This window comes from Colobus angolensis, unplaced genomic scaffold (genome assembly GCF_000951035.1).
Source record: "Colobus angolensis palliatus isolate OR3802 unplaced genomic scaffold, Cang.pa_1.0 Scaffold49, whole genome shotgun sequence".
Classification (NCBI taxonomy): Eukaryota; Metazoa; Chordata; class Mammalia; order Primates; family Cercopithecidae; genus Colobus; species Colobus angolensis.
Window position 1 is genome coordinate 9,359,651 of NW_012118376.1, and position 7,743 is coordinate 9,367,393.

The 7,743-nt window shown below is 45.6% G+C and overlaps 2 pseudogenes; one reads left to right on the forward strand and one right to left on the reverse strand.

The window, feature by feature from the left end:
- Positions 1 to 269: 269 nt before the first annotated feature.
- Positions 270 to 1,576, reverse strand: LOC105524208 (annotated as a pseudogene).
- A 5,137-nt stretch (positions 1,577 to 6,713) lies between these two features.
- Positions 6,714 to 7,001, forward strand: LOC105524167 (annotated as a pseudogene).
- The last annotated feature ends 742 nt before the right edge of the window (positions 7,002 to 7,743 follow it).

A 7,743-nucleotide genomic window follows, 5' to 3' on the forward strand; every position in this document is an offset into this window, starting at 1 on the left:
AGAGATGGGGTGTGTGTGTGTGTGTGTGTGTGTGAGAGAGAGAGAGAGAAAGAGGGAAAGAGAGAGAGAGAGAGGAGCGAGGAGAGAGAGAGAAAGAGAGAGAGAGAGAGGGGGCGGGGAGAGAGAGAGGTGGGAGGAGAGAGAGAGAGGAGAGAGGACAGGTATTTGGGGGCTGGGGTGAGGCTGCACAGGAAGCTGAGGGGGTCAGAGGAAGGGAAAGGGCGGCGGAGGAGGAGTGTGTGGTGTGGCCCCAGGAGCACCCTTGGTCATCAGATCACTGTGCTGAGGGTGGAGTGGTACTCCGGGTGCCCTGGCAGCAGGGGCCGCTTGAGGGTGCGCCAGGTTTCATCTCGGTTCTGCCACACGTAATGCAGCAGGTCAGCCACTCTCCAAAGGCAGGGGCCACATTGGTGCTCCGCTGGGCCCTGCCCCGCTCCACACAGCTCTTCCTCCCCTGCCAGCAGCAGGAGCTCCTGCTCCACCAAGGTCTGGTCGGGTGCCGGGACCGCACACGATGCCTGTCCTGGTGCCCGGTGCCAGCCTCACCAGCCTGAGCACTCCCTGGAGGACACAGTCCCAGTGTCATGGGTTGGCGGATTGATTCACTTGGATCTGCAGCCCCACGAAGGCCTCCACGGGCATCGAGGTCAGCTTTTCAGAGAGGTCGAGGTGGTGCACCGTGCCCACCAGGGCTGAGAAGGCTGCCCCTAAGAGGCGGGCGAGGATATTACGGGACAGATGCAGCTCCTCCAGGACAGGAGGGTGCTGGAAGGCACCGCGGGCACTGACGCCAGCTGGTTGGCACCCAGGCCTGCGGGTGTAGCTGGGATGTGGCGGGGAAACAGAGCTTAGGCCTGCCTGGCTGCAGCCGAGCGTCCGTTCACCGGCTTCCTCTGCCACATGGCAGCCTTGGGGAGGTGCCTGGGGGCTGGGCACAGTACCCCGGTGCCTGTTACCTGCGGGAGGGATGGGAGGTGACAGGCTTCTGGTGGGAGCGTGGCCACAGAAGGGCAGGGTCCCGGAGTGGAGTAGGACCCCTGTCGGCGGCAGGGCCTTCTCCTGTGCCGCTGCCCTCTCCCGGGAAGTAGCCTCCCTGCTGCTGGGCTCTGGAGACCCACTGCCTCCTCCACAAGCCCTGTTTGCTCCTAGCTGCTGGAAGTTGCGGGCTGGGGCGGATCAGTGTTGGGTTTCCTCGCATTTGGTTCCGGGCCCAGGTGTGGAATACCTGAGCCAGGGCTTGGCCAGTCAATGCCAAGAGAGGGTAGATCCTGGACTTGGATGAGCTCTGCCATGGGGAAACCAGACCCCAATTCCAATTCCTGCCTCTGGCTCCACTCCCAAAGCCTTGGCACTGCCATCTTTCCTCACTCTTCGAGTTTGGGACTGCCTCCCAGAACCCCTCCTCCTTACCCAGAGTCTGGCTGGGCAGAAGGATCCCGGGTTGGCAGGCCAGAGGTGCAAAATAGGGTGGGGCCCATCTCACATCCCCTGCCTGCAGCAACCTGTATCCCCCACCTCCATCCATCCCTCTGCTGTCCTCAGCCCTTCTAGCATGCTCTGTGGCACTTTCTTCCATGGCGAGCGGACGTCCCTCTGCCTTTTCCTTGGAAAACATGTCTCTCTTCAGGGGACCTCATTTCCTGGCTTCTCACGGTGCTCAGCCCCTTTCTATTCTTAATCCTAATGTAAACATATATGATGAAAAGACTTGAGGAACTAGACTTTTCAAGCTCCTCCTGGCTCTTTAACACTACAATTTAATATGTAATTAAAAAATAGAACCCAAGGGCTGGGCCTCCTGTAATCCCAGCACTTTGGGAGGCCGAGGCAGGCGGATCATGAGGTCAGGAGGTCGAGACCAGCCTGGCCAAGAGACCAGCCTGGCCAATATGGTGAAACCCTGTCTCTACCAAAAATACAAAAATTAGCCAGGCGTGGTGGCGGACACCTGTAATCCCAGCTACTCGGGAGGCTGAGGCAGGAGAATTGCTTGAACCCGGGAGGTGGAGGTTGCAGTGAGCTGAGATCTCACCATTGCACTCCAGCCTGGGCGACAGAGCGAGATGCCATCTCAAAAAAAAAAAAAAAAAAATTGAACCTAAGACTCATAGGCCTTAGTATATTTAGTGAATAGCTCTTATTTATCTTTATAAGTTCTCTTTGTGCCTGACTTATTTCTCATTACCTTCATGTTCTTATTTTATTCTGATCTTGAATTAAATAGATACCAGGGATTTACAAAATAAGAGTTATAGGAAATATTTTTAAGCTATTAAACTGGACATAATTAAAAACCTTAAGACAGTTTCAAGAATGCTGTGGAGAACGCCTGTGTTCCTTTCGCCTGATTCCCTAATCGTTAGTAACTTACCATATCTGCCTTATTATTATTTTTCTCTCTGTATAGATACAGATTCTCTTTCCAGAACTATCTGAGAATAAGTTACAGACATGATGCCAATCACCCCTAAATACTTTAGTGTCTGTTTCATAAAAATAAGGATACTCTTCTATGTAATCACAGAATGCCCATGAAAATCGGGAAATTAACATTGAATCCAAAGCACCTTCTTTTTTTTTTGAGATGGAGTTTCACTCTTGTTGCCCAGGCTGGAGTGCAATGGCACAATCTTGGCTCACTGCAACCTCCTTCTCCCGGGTTCAAGTAATTCTCCTGCTTCAGCCCCCTGAGTAGCTGGGATTACAGGCACCTGCCATCATGCCTGGCTAATGTTTTATGTTTTTAGTAGAGACAGGTTTCTCCATGTTGGCCAGGCTGGTCTCAAACTCCTGACTTCAGGTGATCCACCTGCCTCGGCCTCCCAAAGTGCTGGGATTACAGGCATGAGCCACCATGACCGGCCACCACAGCATCTTCTAATCCACAAACTTCATTCAAATTTTACTGACTTTTCCCAGTAAAGTTATTTATAGATCCAGGATACAATACAGGATCACCTGCTGCATTTAATTGCCATGTCTCATTTGTTTCCCTTTTTTCTGGAACAATTCCTAGTCTCTTCTTTCTTTCATGACCTGGAAGTTTGAAGAGGACAGGTCAATTATTTTGCAGAATGTCCACCAGATTGTGTTTGATGTTTCCTCATGATTGGATTTAGGATAATAATTTTGGCAGAAATACTGCAGAAGTGATGCCGTGTTCTTTTTTTTTTCTTTTTTTTTTGAGACGGAGTCCCGCACTGTTGCCCAGGCTAGGGTGCAGTGGCACGATCTCAGCTCACTGCAACTTCCGCCTCGTGGGTTCAAGTGATTCTCCTGTCTCAGTCTCCCCAGTAGCTGGGATTACAGGCTTGTGCCACCATGCTCAGCTAATTTTTGTATTTTTGTTAGAGACGAGGTTTCACCATGTTGGCCAGGCTGGTCTCTAACTCCTGACCTCAAGTGATCCACCTGCCTTGGCCTCCCAAAGTGCTGGGATTACAGGCATGAGCCACCAAACCCAACCAGCTGTGTTCTTCTTAATGCATCACATCAGAAGGCATATGATGTTGATTTGTCTCATCACTGGTGAAATTAACTTTCATCATTTGGTATGATGATGTCTGCCAGATTTTCAATGTAAAGTTAGTATGTATTTTTGTCTTAAGATACTTTGAGACTATGCAAGAATATTGTTACTGATAATGCATTTATTTTATTTATTTTTTATTTTTTTAGACTCTTGTTGCCCAGGCTGGAGCGCAACGGCGAATCTTGGCTCACTGCAGCCTCCACCTCCCAGATTCAAGCGATTCTCCTGCCTCAGCCTCCCGAGTAGCTGGGATTACAGGCATGTGCCACCGTGCCTGGCTAATTTTGTATTTTTAGTAGAGACGGGATTTCTCCATGTTTGTCAGACTGGTCTTGAACTCCCAACCTAAGGTGATCTGCCCGCCTCAGCCTCCCAGAGTGCTGTGATTACAGGTGTGAGCCACCATGGCCGGCCTATTTATTTATTTTTTGAGACAGGGTCTTGCTGTGTCACCCAGGCTGGAATTTAGTGGTGAGATCATAGCTCACTATAGCTTCGAATTCCTGAGCTCAAGTGATTCTCTTGTCTTAGTCTCGCAAGTAGCTGGGACTACAGGTGCCAGCCACCACACCACACTCAGCTAATTGTTTAAGTTAATTTTGTTTTAGAGATGGGGGGGGTCTCAGTGTTGCCCAGACTTTACCTATTTATATAAGTACCATTTTATTTGCTTTTTCACCAAAACAATTATTACTGTAAAGGTTATCAAATGATAATCATTGGCTGGGTGCGGTAGCTCACACCTGTAATCCCAGCACTTTGGGAGGCTGAGGAGGGCAGATCACTTGAGCTCAAGAGTTTGAGACCAGCCTGGGTAATATGGCAAAACCCTGTCTTTACAAAAAATACAAAAATTAGCCGGGCGCAGTGGCATATGATTGTAGTCCCAGCTACGTGGAAGGCTGAGGTGGGAGGATTGATTAAGCCCAGGAGTTGGAGGTTGCAGTGAGCTATGGTCACGCAGTTTGGGTGACAGAGGGAGACTCTGCCTCAAAAAACAAAACAAAACAAAACATAATCATTCCTTCTATTATTTCTTCCACATTTATTAGTTGCCCTTCTATTGTAAGGGAAAGCTTTCCCCTCCCTCTGCTGTCATTTATTTCTCTGTTAATTTTTTGACTTTAATAAAAATTTTGTTTATTATATTTTTTGTGATGGAGTCTCCCTCTGTCATCTAGGAAAAAAATATATATTTTTGTTTGTAATTTCTATTTTATGTTGTCAATACTTGTGAGGAATGTTTATCTATTAATTGATATTAGTATGGGCTCATAGGTTCCTATTTAATGGGTTATAAGAAATTGCTATAATTATGTCATAATTATAGTTGCTATAATTGCTATAATTATTTTGATGCTCTAGTTATCCCAGAGTTAGCCAGTGGGAGCCCCTTGGCTGGCTCCTGTGTCACTTTGACACATCCCCATGATCCTTTGAGAATTGCCATATTTTATGGTACAATATGTTCTAGGTGTATTGTATGCTTTCTCTGCTTTAGCCCCAAAGTCAGTCATTTCTTCAAGGAGTTCTGGTTCCTTTTGAGGAGAATAGTATTTAAAACCAAAGTCTCAGTGTCTGGTACGCTCATTGCCACTGGTGTACTCATTGCATTTATGTGTGTGTGTGTGTGTACATGTGTACATGCACATGTACATATACATATATTCATACATATACAGTCATTCTTTGGTACCTGTTGGCAGGGGGATTGATTCCAGGACCTCCCATGCATACCAAAATCCATGGATGCTTAAATCCCTGATATAAAGTGGTATAGTATTTGCATATAACCTATGCACACTCTCCCTTACACTTTAATTCATCTCTGGATGACTTACAATACCTAATACAATGTAAATGCTCTGTAAATAGTTATATTGTATTGTTTAGGGAATAATGACAAGAAAAAAAGTGTACATGTTCAGTACAGATGCAATTTTTTTCCAAATATTTTTCATCCATGGTTCATTGAATCCATAGATGTGGAACCCACAGACACAGAGGGCTGACTATGTGTGTATACCTTAGAGATTAGGATTTCAACAAATAAATTTTGGGGGAACATAAACATTCAATGAACCACACCAATCATAAAACTGTTAGAAGAAAACATAGGTATAAATATTTGAGGCCTTAAATTAGGCAATGATTTCTTAGATATGACATCAAAAGTACAAGCAACAAGAGAAAAAATAGGTAAATTAGACTTCATCAAAATTTAAATCTCATGCTTCAAAGGATTCCACCAAGAAAATGAAAAGATGCAGACACAAAGAGGGTAACAACAGACACTGGTGCTTACTTAAGGGTGGAGGGTGGAAGGAGGGAGAGGATAGGAAAAAAAGTCTAATAGGTATTGGACCTAGTACCTGGATGATGAAATAATCTGTACATCAAACTCCCATGGTATGAGTTTACTTGTATAAAAACCTGCACATATACCCTGGAACCTAAAATAAAAATGAAGAAGACAAACAAAAATGTAACTAGAAAATATCCACTATTGAGACAAAATTATACAAAACCTAAATAAGGCTAGGCATGGTGGCTTATGCCTGTAATTCCATCACTTTGGGAGGCTGAGGCAGGTGGATTGCTTGAGGTCAGGAATTTGAGACTAGCCTGGGCAACATGATGAAAACCCATCTACGAAAAATACAAAAATTAGCTGTGCATGGTGGTGTACACCTGTAGTCCCAACCTAAAAGGCTGAAGCAGAAGGATTGCTTGTGCCTGGGAGGTGGAGGCTGCAGTGAGTTGAGATCTTGCCACTGCACTGCAGCCTGGGTGACAGAGCAAGACCCCCTGTGAAAAAGAAACTAACAGAAAAAAAAAAAAAACCCACAAAAAAACAAAAAACAAAAAACAAAACTTCAAAACCAACCCTAAATAAGTGGAGGGATATACCATCTTCATGGATTAGAAAGCACAATTTTAAAGATGACAAAGCCCCTGAATTGATATATGGATTCAACGAAAGCTAAAGTAAAATCCCAGCAGTTTGGTATGAGAATATGTGTTTGGTGAATGTTGATAAGCTGACTCTAAAATGCATATGGAGCCCTCATCCACCACTGCTGCTTCCCTCTTCTGCTGCTCCTGGGGCTGCTTGTGTGCTGGTTTGGTGTGGACTTGGTGCCTCTTTTGTGAAGCAGCAGCTGAGGAGACTGGTGCTTGCATGGCTGATGAAAGGCCCAAGGAAGGAGTCAGGAATGAGAACAAAGAACATATTAATTTGAAGGTGTTGGGGCAGGATGGTTCTGTGGTGCAGTTTAAGACTAAGAGGCATACACAACTTAGTAAACTAATGAAAGCCTATTGTGAATGACAGGTATTGTCAATGAAGCAGGTTAGATTCCGATTTGATGGGCAACCAATCAATAAAATAGACACACCTGCACAGTTGGAAATGGGGGATGACGATACAATTGATGCATTCCAACAGCAGATGGGAGGTGTCTACTGAAAAGGGAACCTGCTTCTTTACTCCAGAACTCTGTTCTTTATTTTATTTATTTATTTTTGAGACAGAGTCTAGCTCTGTTGCCGAGGTTGGAGTGCAATAGCGTGATCTTGGTTCACTGAAACCTCTGCCTCCCGGATTCAAGCAATTTTCCTGCCTCAGCCTCCCGAGTAGTTGGGATTACAGGTGCCCACCACCATGCCTGGCTAATTTTTGTATTTTTAGTAGAGACGAGTTTCACCATGTTGGTCAGTCTGGTCTCGAACTCCTGACCTCAGGTGATCCACCCACCTCGGCCTCCCAAAGTGCTGGGATCACAGGTGTGAGCCACCATGCCTGGCCAGAACTCTGTTCTTTAAAGATCAAGATTACATTCTGCATTAGAAAACTGCAATTTGGTTCCACCACATCCTGACTACTACAGTATAGTTTTCTCTGTTCTTTCATTTCCCGCTTCCCCATTCCTTTATTGTACATAAAGTAACTGGTATATATGCCCAAGCATATCGCATTTTTTAAAACTAAACAGCCAATGGTATGTTTTGATTGACATCAAGTGGGGATGGGATGGGGAAAAATACTGATTCTGTGAAAATACCCCCTTTCTCCATTAGAGGCATGCTGATTCAGCTCTTATCTTTATATTCCAGTAAGTTATTTTCCTCTCAGTATTTTAACAAAAAATCCCATAAAAATCCTTTCGCCGGGCTCAGTGGCTCATGCCTGTAATCCCAGCACTTTGGGA